This window comes from Galeopterus variegatus, unplaced genomic scaffold (assembly GCF_000696425.1).
Source record: "Galeopterus variegatus unplaced genomic scaffold, G_variegatus-3.0.2 Scaffold3670, whole genome shotgun sequence".
Lineage (NCBI taxonomy): Eukaryota > Metazoa > Chordata > Mammalia > Dermoptera > Cynocephalidae > Galeopterus > Galeopterus variegatus.
The window spans coordinates 26,055-39,913 of record NW_007729781.1 but is presented as its reverse complement, the minus strand read 5'-3'; positions in this window follow the sequence as shown (position 1 = coordinate 39,913).

The following is a 13,859-nucleotide window of genomic DNA, read 5'->3' as shown; positions in this document are numbered from 1 at the left end:
CCACTTTCTCTACCATTTTTTAAAAATACATTTAATGATAGTAAGTGGAAACAAACAGATGTTTTCAGTCTACCCTCTTGAAATGGGAATCTCTAACTTATCCTTCTTTTAACTAGTGGAACCTAGCATTTACTAAAATTATAGTTTCCTATTAACACCCAAATGGAACATATATTTAGAACAGTGTTATATAGAGATTTGAGGGGATTATGGGAAGGTTGATTGTTCTATGAGAACAAAGATTCCCTGTCCTTTTTGGAGAAGACTAGGTCAGCATCCCAGATGCAGTTTTTTTTTTTGTTTTTTTTTTACCAGTAAGAGGATACTACCCTGGCATGGTGTGGACAGCACCACGCTCAGCCAGTGAGCGCACCGGCCATCCCTATATAGGATCTGAAACCGTGGCCTTGGCGCTACCAGCACTGCACTCTCCCGAGTGAGCCACAGGGCCAGCCCCAGATGCAGTTGTTTTAATTATACTACATGTTCGAGTACCATACCTCAGGCATCCTGGTGCTTGCAAGCTCCGGAGCATGACATTTTATTTATTTCATTTTTTAATTTATTTATTATGAATATTCATGAGATACAAAGCTGATTGTCCCCCCTCCTGCCCATGATGCGAGGGCCAGATTCATACTGGGGACATACCCATTACCAGAAATTACTTTTTTACCCTTTGTCCCCTCCCAATTATCCCCCAACCTCTCTCTACCTCCTCCTCTCCCCTCCACTCCAATTTGTAGCCCTAGGAATGTTCCCTCCCTCTGTTGGATCATGGATCATGGCACTGCTGTGGTCTTTCTTTCCTGCCTTCCTTTCTCTCTTAGCTCCCACATATGAGTGAGCACATGCGGTATTTATCCCTCTGTGCTTTGCTTGTTTCACTCAACATAATTTCTCCAGGTTTATCCATGTTGTTGCACATGGGAGTATTTCATTCTTTTTTATGCCAGAGTAGTATTCCATAGGGTATATATACCACAGTGTCCTTTCTAATCATCCATTGATGGACATTTAGGTTGGTTCCTTATCTTGGCTATTGTAAACAGAGCTGCAATAAACATGGGAGTGCAGGTATCTCTTTGACATGATGATTTTCATTCCTTTGGATATATACCCAGAAGAGGGATTGCTGGATCATGTGGAAGATCTATCTGTAGTTGTTTGAGAAACCTCCAAATTGTTTTCCAAAGTGGTTGCACTAATTTAAAGTCCCACCAACAGTGCAGTAGTGTTCCCTTCTCTCCACACCCTTGTCAGCATTTGTTATTCACTGTCTTTTTGATTATAGCCTGTCTAACTGGAGTGAGGTGGTATCTCAATGTAGTTTTAATTTGCATTTCCCTGATGACTAGTGATGTTGAGCATTTTTTCATGTATCTGTTGGCCATTTGTATGTCTTCCTTTGAAAAATGTCTATTCAGCTCCTTTGCCCATTTTTTAATTGGGTCTTTTTTTTTTTTTTTTTTAACTGTATAATTGCTTGAGTTCTTTGTATATTCTGGATATTAGTCCCTTGTCAGATGCATAGTTGGCAAAAATTTTCTCCCATGCTGTAGGTTGCCTTTTCACTCTTTTGATTGTTTCCTTTTCTGTGCAGAAACTTTTTAGTTTGATATAGTACCATTTGTTTATTTTTTCTTTTGCTGCTTGTGCTTTCAGGCTCATGTTCATAAAGCCTGTGCCCTGACCTAACTGCTGAAGTGTTTCACCTATTTTTTTCCTTAGTAATTTTACAGTTTCCAGTCTTATACCTAGGTCTTTAATCCATTTTGAGTTGATTTTATTGTATGGTCAGAGATGCATATCTAGTTTCGTTCTTCTGCATATGGATATCCAGTTTTCCCAGCACCACTTGTTGAAGAGGCAATCTTTTCCCCAATGTGGATTTTTGTTGCTTTTGTCTAATATCAGATGGCTATAAGTCTGAGGAGTGATTTCTGGGTTTTCTATTCTACTCCACTGGTCTGAATGTCTAATTTTATACCAGTACCATGCTGTTTTGGTTACAATAGCTTTGTAGTATAATTTGAAGTCAGGCAGAGTTATGCCTCCAGCTTTGTTTTTTCTTTTTGCTCAGGACTGCTTTGGCTATTTGGGGTCTTTTGTTTTTCCATATGAAGGGTAAGATTGTTTTTTCCATTTCTGTGAAGAATGTCATTGGTATTTTGATGGGGATTGCATTGAATCTGTAGATCACTTTGTATAGTATAGACATTTTCACAATATTAATTCTTCCAATCCTAGATCATGGAATATCTTTCCGTCTTTTTGTATCTTCTTTAATTTCTTTCAAAAGTGGTTTGTAATTCTTATTGTAGAGGTTTTTCACCTTCATGGTTTAGTTGATCCCTAGCTATCATATTTTTTTGGTGACAATTGTAAATGGGGTTACTTTCTTTATTTCTCTTTCTGTTAATTCATTATTTGAGTATATAAATGCTACTGATTTGGGGGCATTTATTTTGTGTCCTGCAACGTGACTGAAGTTATTAACCAGCTCTAGGAGTTTTTTGATGAGTCTCTAGGTTTTTCTATATATAAGTATCATGCCATCTGCAAATAGGGAAAGTTCAACTTCATCTTTTCCAATCTGGATTCCCTTTATTTCTTTCTCTTGCCTGATTTCTCTAGCTAGTACCTCCAGTACTATGTTGAATAGAAGTGGTGAGAGTGGACATTCTTGTCTTGTTCCTGTCTTTAAGGAGAAGGCCTTCACTTTTTCCCCATTCAGAATAATACTGGCAGTGGGCTTGTCATAAATGGCTTTTATTGTTTTAAGATATTTTCCTCCTATACCTAATTTGTTGAGAGTATTTATCATGAAGGAATGTTGAATTTTGTCAAATGCTTTTTCAGCATCTATTGAGATAATCATATGGTCTTTGTCCTTGAGCTTGTTGATGTGATGTATCACATTTATTGACTTTTGTATGTTGAACCATCCTTGCATCCCACTTGATCATAGTGTATAATTTTTATATGTTGCTATATTCTAATTGCTAATATTTTGTTGAGGATTTTAGCATCTAGGTTCATCGAGGATATTGGGCTGTAATTTTCTTTTTTTGTTGCATCTTTATATGGTTTTGGTATCAGAGTTATGTTGGCCTCATAGAATGAGTTTGGGAGACTAGCATCTGTTTCAATTTTTTGGAATAATTTGAGAAGAATTGGTATTAACTCCTCTTTAAAAGTTTGATAGAATTCAGCTCTAAAGCCATCTGGGCCTGGACTTTTTTTGTTGGAAGATTGCTAATTACCACTTCAATCTCCTTGCTTGTTATTGGTCTGTTCAGGTTTTCTATCTCTTTTTGGTTCAGTCTTGGTATTTATATGTGTCTAGAACTTTATCCATATCTTCCAGATTTTCAAATTTGTTGTCATACAGTTGTTTATAATAGTCTCTAATGATTATTTGTATTTCTGTGGTATCAGTTGTAATGTCTCCCTTTTCATTTCTGATTTTTGTTAGTTGGATCTTCTCTTTTTTTTTTTTTTTTTGTTAATCTAGCTAATGGTGTGTCTATTTTGTTTATCTTCTTGAAGAACCAACTTTTAGTTTTGTTGATCTTACCTATTGTTTTTTGGGTCTCTATTTCATTTAGTCCTGCTCTGATCTTAATTATTTCTTTCCATCTTCTGCCTTTAGGTTTGGATTGTTGTTGTTTTTCAAGTTCTTAGAGGCATAGTATTAGGTCATTTATTTGAAGTCTTTCCATTTTTTTGATGTAAACATTTACTGCAATAAATTTGCCTTTTAGTTTTACAGTATCCCACAAGTTTTGGTATGATGTATCTTTATTTTCATTAGTTTCTAGAAATTTTTTGATTTCCTTTTTAATTTCTTCTTTGACCCATAGGTCATTCAGGAACCTATTATTTATTTTCCATGTATATGTATATTTTCCAGCATTTTGCTCATCATTTATCTCCAGTTTTCGTCCATTGTGGTCAGAAAAGATTGTTGGAATGATTTCAGTTTTTAAAAATTTGCTGAGACTAGATTTGTGACCTAATATGTGGTCTGCCCTGGAGAATGTACCATGAGCTGATGAGAAGAAAGTGTATTCTTTAGCTGTTGGATGAAATGTTCTATATATATCTGCCAAGTCCAGTTGGTCTAGGGTATAGATTAAATCCTGTGTCTCTTTTTTGACTAGTTGCCTGGAAGTCCTGTCCCATTCTGAGAGAGAGGTATTCAGATCACCCACTATTAATATATTAGATCCTATCTCCTTTAGGTCTAAGAGTGTTTGCTTGATATGTCTAGGTGCTCTGGTATTGGGGGCATACATGTTTATGATTGTTATGTCCTCTAGCTGGATAGTTCCCTTTATCATTATATAATGGCCTTCTTTGTTTTATTTAATGTTTTTGGTTTTAAAGTCTATTTGTCCAATATAAGAATAGCTACTCCTGCTCATTTTTGGTTTCCACTTGCATGGTATATCTTTTTCCATCCCTTCGCTTTTAGTCTATGAGTGTCTTTACAGGTGAGGTGGGTCTCTTGAAGACAGCATATACTTGGGTCTAGCTTTTTAATCCAATCAGTTAGTCTTTGTCTTTTTAATGGGGAGTTTAGTTCATTCACATTTAGAGTAGTTATTGAAAAGTGTTGTTTAATTCCTATCATTTAATTGGTACTTGTTTAGGTGACTTATATATCTTTAGATCATTATTTCCCCTTTTATTTTTCTTCTACAATGTGAGTTGGGAATTTAAGGTGGAATGAGTTAGTTTCTTTCTCTTTCTTGCTGGCATTTTTGTTTTAACTGTGGCTTTTTCTCTTTCTTCTGTATTTGTGATGGTGGTCACCATTATTCAGATTCCAGATGAATGACTCCCTTGAGAATTTCTTGCAGGGCTGGTTGTGTGGTGGTGAACTCCCACAACCTTTGTTTGTCTGGGAAATACACTATTACACCCTCATTTCTGAAGGAGAGCCTTGCTGGGTAAAGAATTCCTGGCTGTCAGTTTTTTTCTTTTAGTATTTTGAATATATTCATCATTCCACTTTCCTCTGGCCTGTAGGGTTTTGGTTGAGAAGTCTGCTATTAGTTTGATGGGGGTTCCCCTATAAGTGACCAGACTCTTTTCTCTCGCTGCTTGTAGAATTCTTTGTCTTTGAGCTTTGTGAATTTAACTATAGTATGTCTTGAGGAGGATCTTTTTGGGTTGAATCTGGGGACCTTTGAGCTTCCTGGATCTGAAGGTCTGTATCTCGCCCTATACCTGGGAAGTTTTCTGTTACTATTTCCTTGAGTAGGCTTTCAGTACCTTTTCCTTTCTCCCCTTCAGGAATACCCACAATTTAGATGTTAGAGTGCTTGAGGTTGTCTGCTATTTCTCTTAGGTTTTCCTCATTATTTTCAATTCTTTTTCCTTTTTTTGTGTGTCTGCCTGAGTTATTTCAAAAAGACCATCTTCAAGCTCTGAAATTCTTTCTTCTGCTTGCTCTATCCTGCTGCTCAACCTCTCAGTTGTTTTTGGTTTTTTTTTCACTGAGTGAGTCTTTCATTTCTAGAAGTTCTGCTACACTCTTTTTTTATGGTATTACTCTCTTTGTAGATTTCCTCCACATTCTGGATGTTTTTTCATGTTTCATTGTGTTCTCTAATTGAGTCTTCCTTTGTTTCTTCAAGTTTTCTTAAGATCATTGCTCGAAATTCTTTTTCAGACATTTCAAGGATTCCCTGTTCCATGGAATCTTACTTTGGGGCATTACTGGATCCTTTTGGTGGTGTCATTTCTTCTTGATTGTTTGTACTTCTACTATTTTTTTGCTGATGCTTGTTCATTTGGTAGGGGGTTTGCTTCTTCTATTACACTGAGGTTGGCTATGGAATGGCCCTGGTTGCTACTGCAGGGGGTGAATTGTCTTTGCTTGACAGTAGATGTGGTGGTGGTTATGTTAAACCACCTTGGTTCCTGTTTGAGATTCTGTGGTCATAAAATGAGCCCCTAGCACTGTGGAGTTCTTCTGAGCCAAACTTGGTGGGTCAGATCCATAGGCTGGTGCTCCCCCCTGGGTCTGAGGTGGGGTGAGGGAGCTAGGTGGAGCTGCATGGTTCTGCTTGCTGGTGTTGTTGCTGGCCACTTCCTGAAATTTTAACAACTGACTTAAAGCAAATTCAGAACTGCTTCAAGGAAAACTCCAGTTTCCTCCACTGGTACTCCCGTATCTACATTCTCTTTTAGGGCAAGAAGACTTGTTATGCTCCAGAACTTTCACAAAAGATTGCCAACCTTCCTATTCACTTATCATTTGCCCTGTCTATCCTCTTCCTTGAGCTGGCCTTATAGAAGAACAGAGTACTGGGTCCTCCCAGAGAGCATGATCTCAGCCCCTCAGCTACCCCCTCTGATCAAAATCCAGGCTGAGGAGAAGCAGCCTGAAGGAAGGGCATCTGAAGCAATATTTTTCAAGCACTGCTCTGTGGAACACCAGTTCTGCCAGATGTGAATAGGTCTTCATGGGCAAAAGTCCTATGATTAGCCAAATGCACAATCGCATATCACAGTTGCATATGAGGTCTGAGATCTGAAAAGAAAAGCCCCATAGGAGCCAACCTGTTTAACCTGGCTGAAACCAGCCTTTCCCTGCAGTGTCTGACTCTGGAACTTGTGCTGTGGGGATTTTACCAGAAGCACAAGGATGAACCGCACTTCTCCATTCATTACACAATGCTGTTGGGAAGAAAGCACCTCTCGTGATGCTTATTGTCCAAAACACTTCATAGTAAAGTGTCTCAGAATTTGTGTGGGGAGCTGGGTGAGAACTACCACCTTTTCCCTTTCTGCTGAGGACAGCCCATTACACAATGCTGTTGGGAAGAAAGCACCTCTCGTGATGCTTATTGTCCAAAACACTTCACAGTAAAGTGTCTCAGAATTTGTGTGGGGAGTTGGGTGGGAACTGCCACTTTTTTCCTTTCTTCTGAGGACAGCAATGTCAATTGCTGTTCCCTTTTTTGCTCAAGGAAACTCTGAATCAAAATCGATATTCAGTCACAGCAGAGATACCAGTCTCTGTGATAGCATAGTTCCTTCCTTCCTCTTTCCACATTCTTGTTCTCTGATTTATTTCACCCCATTACTCCTTCCTTTGGTGACCCATTCCAGAAATGTTTTAGCAATAGTCATAGTCTAAGTGTGTTTCAAAGGGAAAATGCAGCTGACAACCTGGCCACACTGCAACATTTCATGTTGATGTGTGGTGACGTGACCCCTATGATCATGAAGAGTCAACAGTCCAATCACAGTCTGATCACACACTGTGGCAAGTTCCCATTCAAACCATTGTCATGTCGGTTTCAACTGCAAGAAAATATCAGGCTTTAACAAAGTCATCACTACCATGTTCCTTGTGCCCTGGTGAAACATTTGATGGCAAAAAGAAAAACGTCAGGAAAATGATTTTTTTCACATTTCCTTTTCATGGGAGAATGGGGACAGCATTTAACTAAGAGAATAAACAGGTTAGATTTTTTTATTTCAAAATTCAAATTCATCACCAGGGGCAGGGGGGTGTGGGTAGCTATTTCCTTAGGCATCCCTTCAACAAATTACCACATACAACATACACGCTATGCTGTTCGTAGGAAATATCTTCAGTTGGCTTTTTAAAGTGACAAGGCACAATCCTGGCTAATGGGGGAAGAGAAGCCAGGAGTGAAGATGAGGATTCAGGAGCTGGGGTCTTTGGTAACCAATATCCACAGTCCTTTCTCTTAGGAGCTGCACTGAGTTATGATTAAACCGCTTTCCACCAGACAACATCAACTCATGTGATATGGGAAGAAACAACCCAAACCTCTGGTAAAATGATACCAATTTAAAAAATTATGGTGGAATACTGCAAAATCAATAAAATTCAATTATAAAAAGTGTTTAACAATAGTCTTAACGTAGTTTTAAGCACTTGTGGATTTGGAATAATTTTTAATCTTTTGATTTCTTGTTTAGTCAACATTTGCCATCTTCTGTCAGAGGCATTGAAACAAAAATAATAAAATTATTATTCTTAATTATGAAAATGAAATAAGTACAAAAGTTTACATAATTCATCTTTCAAATGATGCCATTTTGTAAATTTGTAGCATTTATACTTCTGCAATTATTAAATTCTAAGACAGCAGTAAAACTCCTGGGACACCCTGTAGTATTTACTGAAGAGTGCAGGTTACTCACAGTGTGTACAGGGTGTTTCAAATTCTGTAAAGCACAACATATATGTCTATATATTCATTGGAAAAAAGTCTGCAGAATTATAACCAGACATATTTACAAAGCTATTTTCTCTGTTGTGGGATTTTTGCTTTCTTTTGATGCATTTTGGGTTTTCAATATTTTCTACAGTCAACATTGGTAAAATTTATAACAGAGGGAAAAACAATTAAAGTTTCCTTGGTATGACAGCTCTGAGGAGATGTTTGTGGTCACCTGCCCTTTTCCCTCCACACTGAACTGATTTGGTTCAGGTAGGTGACCCCTGGCAGCCCACAGCCACAGAGGGAGCTGACCCCAGTACCTCTGGCTTGGGCTTCATGGAGTGAGGTTGTCCCATCCCTGCAGGCAGGTGAGCAGGAATGGGCATAAGGCCAACTTGGGATGATATTTGTAGGCATGGTTGCTGGAGACTTCTGAGAAAAATGTCATCACTTTTGAGTGAGAGCTGCAGAGACAGGCGGTCAGCTTCTTTCTGTTCTTCTGAAGTCTTTGTGGAAGGTTGAGAGTGCTGGGCCTGCTGCTGCCTTTGAAGCCAGCAGGGGGGAGAGCCACATGAGGATCTTGGAAAGTGGGGTCAGAGCCTCAGGATCATCCAGAGCCGGGCCCGCCCAACCACTGGTTGACCGGGCATGAGACCTAACTCCTGCCCTTCATGTTTAAGCCAGTTTGAATTGTGATTTCTGTGACTTTCATCCTGAAAACATCCCAGCAGATACTGGCTCCTTCTGAAATCCTTGCTGCTGGTGGTCATTGGACAAAGTTTTCCTTCTTCTATCTAACCTGTCACCTGCAGCAGTAACTGAGTCTCAGTCTTGAGGCCAGAAAACAGATGGCAGCTCCCAATTTTCTTCCTGGAAAATGTATTTATTACCTGGAACTTAAGGTTTTCCATGTGTTTTCTTTTCTAGAGAAGGGTGTTTATTTTTAATGCACCAAGGGGAGGAGAGAGAAAGCCCAGAATCACCTTCCTCCAATGAAACTTTATTCTCTGAGCTTTCTCCTTGATGCTAAAATCAGGTAGTCCAATTGTGGTCTCATTGGTTAGGGGCCCTAAATAAAATTCAGAGTTGAGTGATGGCATGGGTGCTGGTAGAAAGAGGCACAAACTCACATATCCTCAGAAGCCAGCCAGGGGAGCATCAGGGTGAGAAATAGCTGGATGTGTTGGGGACCATGCACCCGGGAGGCTGCCCAATCTAGTGAAGGCGGCTTGCCTCCCTGACTGCAGCTCACTGCTCCATACAAGGACTGTCCCTGGCCTGCCATGCTGGGCAGCTGTGGGTCTGCTCCACCCAGACACGCTCCAACCATTGAATGACCTAGCTGGTCTCTTCCTTTTTTTGATCTGAACAGTGTGCTGTTAATAATGCAAACTGTGCTTGTCTCTGAAGTGGCGTCAGTCAAAATCCTCAAGGCTTTTCCTCTCCAGCTACCTCCCCTCATTCACATTAGCAAGTGGAGGGAAAAGCCTTTAGATAAGATTAGATTAGGCTTCTTTCTAATCTCCAGCTGCATGTAGACCTATTTCATTAGTACCCATAGACCTATTTCTTCTTTGTACTCGTATAATTACTAAATGTCTTTAGTAATTATACGAGTACAAATGAGAAATTATTCTTATGCATGTACTTTATATCTTGTTTTGAATTTTCGTTTGATGAATATCCAAGAGGGAGACTGATGGGTTAATGACATTGACATTTTGTAACTCTCAATATGGAAACAATAGTGAAGTTTTCTGTTGCCTGTTTAGTCTTAAATGCAGGATTTGGTAAATTCCATCTTGTTAGTTTAGGCCCATAATCCTAATTTATATACAATTTCCCATTTTTGAGCCTGTTGTCCAGCAAATTAACTATTGTTTTCTATCATTGGCATGTTCAAGAAATAAAAATGTTCTTTTGGTTTTGAGGCAGACTCCAAAACAAGACTACATAATAGAGAGTCAAGGGGAGAGCTCCCCAACATGCCAGCAGAAGCCTGTTCCTCATTGTTTAGTTGATAAAAATCCATCTGAGGAGCCTACCACTGGTCTACATCTCTCCAATCTGTTTAAAAGGAGTAAATAAGGGGCCGGCCCTGTGGCGCACTCGGGAGAGTGCGGCACTGGGAGCGCAGCGGTGCTCCTGCCATGGGTTCGGATCCTATATAGGGATGGCCAGTGTGCTCACTGGCTGAGCACGGTGCGGGCAACACCAAGCCAAGGGTTGCGATCCCCTTACCAGTCACAAAAAGGAAAAAAAAAAAAAAAAAAAAGGAGTAAATAAGAGACTTAATTCAATACCTTGCTGAGAGGACAGGACGTGCTTGGCCACATCTGGAGCCCACTCACGAAGCAAGGAGATTAGTGGGAGCCCAGGCTGGGGTACCAGTAGTTTGATGATCTGTCACAATGTCTCAGGATCAAGCTGCTAACTTAGAGGAAAGATGTTCTTACCTAAGGAATTCTCTTAAACCCCTAGCATATAAATAAAATTTCCTAGATTTTCTTCTTGAATTTGGGTTTTTTATACATATTTAAATTTTAATCCATCAGGAGTTTATTTATATGGTGTGAGGTAGGGGATCCAGCTTTTTTTCCCCAGGTGATGGGCAGTGTGCTAACATCTTTCTCTACCAATACCAATCATTGGTATTATTGTTATAAGGCCTTGTATTAAAGTAATGCTAACTTTGTAAAATAAACTGAGGGTACTGCCACATTTCTACCATTTGGAAAGATTAAATGATGCTGTAATTAACTAAGAGCTGGGACTCAGTTGTGAAACCATTTGGTCCCAGGTGCCCTTTTCAGTGGTATATTTTGTAATCGCCTTTTCAGGCTCTCCTGTGGTAATTGATCAATTCAATGTGTCCACTCTTGGTTTAATTCCGGTTATATTTTGCAAGGAAACCATCTGTTTATGAGTATGTTGCCATTGGGTTGTGAGTGGTGTTTTCTACAACAGTATCACCTTGTCCCTGTATTTGGGATTATCTGACTTTCTCCTCCTACTCACTCAAGCTTTTGCTGTGTTTCTTTTTGCCTTTATCAGTCCCACAAGAAGTTCATCTAATTGTTGGTCTTTTCAGTGAAAAGCTTTTGGATTCATATATCCTTTCAACTAGGTTTTGGTGTTCATTACTTTAATTTCAGCCTTTATCTTTATTAACTTCCTCTCCCAACTCTTTGTGGTTTGGTTTGTTGTCCCTTTAGTAATTTCTTAAAATGAGAACTGTTATGGGTTGAATTGTGTCCTCCCAAAAATGTATGTTAAAATCCTAACCTCCAGTACCACAGAATGTGACCCTGTTTGGAAATAGAGCCATTGCAGATGTAATTAGTTAAGATGAAGTCACACCAGAGTAGGGTGGGCTCTTAATCCAATATGATGTGTGTCCTTTACACAAAGATGGCCATGTAAAGACACAGAGACACAGGGAGAACACTGTGTAGAGTGGAGCAGAGATTGGAATATTTATGCTGCTACAAGCCAAGGAATGTTTGGCTCTACCAGAAGCTGGAAGAGGTAAGGAAGGAGTCTTCGAGGGTCTGGCTACCACCTTGATTTCAGACATCCAGCCTCTAGAACTGTGAAACAGTAAATATCTGTTGTTTTAAGCCACCCAGTTTGTGATACTTTGTTGTAGCAGCTTTCTTTAAATTTCCCACCTACCATCCCCTACTATCAGACCAGCAGCAGCCAGGAAGATAGCAGCCTGCACTCATAGTGCAGGTTGCTAGCGCTTGAGGGAGCAATTCAGATCTTACTGAGAATTATGGTGTGTGTTTTGAATTGTCTGGCATCTCCCTGAAGGATTGGTGCAAGGGTTTTTTAAAATTTCACCAGACTCTGAGCATTCCCAGGGTGGCTTCCTGGACAGCATTTCCCAAAAGCATTTAAATGCAAAGTTATTGAATGCAGCAGCCTGAGAAAAGGCAACAGTTGGGACAAGCAGTTAACAGAGAGCCCAAAAGAGAAGAGTTTGGGAAAGGAGACTTGTGGGAAAACAAAGCTTTTCAAATATTCTATATATACTAGGGAATTAAGAATGCCACATGCAAGCCCAGCGGGGCTGGACACACACTTAGAAAAAGCTGGAGAAAACACTAAACTTTCAACTCTGGCTAATCATCGGGCTTCATGCAAGCAAGAAGGGAAGGCTAAGACAGAGTTGTAAAAGATCTAAGCATTGAATTACTTCCTCAACATGAAGCCAATCTATAAAAACTGGGAGAGTATTTTTTTCTTTTAATTGTTCATTTTGGGGGGGCTCTAGGCATTTAAAGAAACTTTGTTAAAATGCTAACCACTAAGCTAACAGAACCCAGCCTTCAGTGGCCACACATTACAAAGAATATACACTTTACAAAAATAGTCTAGAAAAGTCTCCAAACAAAAGACAATGACCCAAAACAAGCAGTAACAACCCTGGGGAGGAGGGAGAATCTAATTTCCAGAGTTGCCATATAATAACCCCACTGTCCAGTTTTCAACAAAAAATTAAAAGGCGTGCAAAAAAATGAAAGTTTCACAAGAATAAAATCAATAAAAACTATCTTTGAGGAAGCCCAGGCATTGGACTTACTAGAGAAAGAGTCCAAATAAACTCTTTTAAATATGGACAAAGAGCTGAAGAAAATCATATAAAATAACTAAAAGGAAATCAGGAGCATAATGTATGAACATACAGAGGATATCAATTAAGGGACATAAATTACAAATATGAACCACAGAGAAATTCTGGTGATGAAAAGTACAATAACTGAAATGGAAAAAAGCATTAGAGGGGTTCAACAGAATATTTGAGCAGCAGAAGAGAGAATCAGAGATCTTGAAGATGATATTATCAAGTTGGAGGAGCAGAAAGATAAAAGGAGAAAAATAAACACAGCCTAAAAGACCTATGGGAATCCATAAAGTATACCAACATGTGCATAATAAGAACCCTAGAAGGAGAGGATAGAGAGAAAAAGATAAAAAGAATATTCCAAGAAATAATGGCCTACAACTTCCCAAGTTTAATGAAAGACATGAATCTACATATCCAAGATGGTCAGTGAACTTCATGCAGAACAAATTTAAAGAGATCCACAGTGAGACACATTATAATCAAACTGTCTTAAGACTAAGACAAAGAAAGAAACTTGAAAGTGGCAAGAAAGAAGTGATGACTCATTTACAAGGGAGTTTTAAAAAATTAACAGTCACTATCTCTTCAGAAACCATGGAAGCCAGAAAGCAGTAGGATAATGGTATATTTAAAGTGCTGGGGGGAAAAATCCTGTCAAACAAGTATTTTATATCTGGCAAAACTATCCTTCAAAAGTAGAGGAGAAACTAAGACCTTGCAAGATAAACAAAAGCTGAGGTATTTCATCACAGGACAACCTGCTCCAAAGACATGCCAATCCTTCCCAAACTGTTCCAAAAAACCCCCAAAGAGTAAGAAACAATTTCTAATGCATTCTAAGAGGCCATCATTACTCTAATAGCAAAGCCATATAAAGACATTACAAGACTTTGCATTACAAAGAAGGAAAACTACAAATCAATATTTTTTGTAAATATGGGTGCAAATATCCTCAACAATATACTAGTAAGTCAAATCCAGCAACATAGTAAGAGGATTATCCATCATGA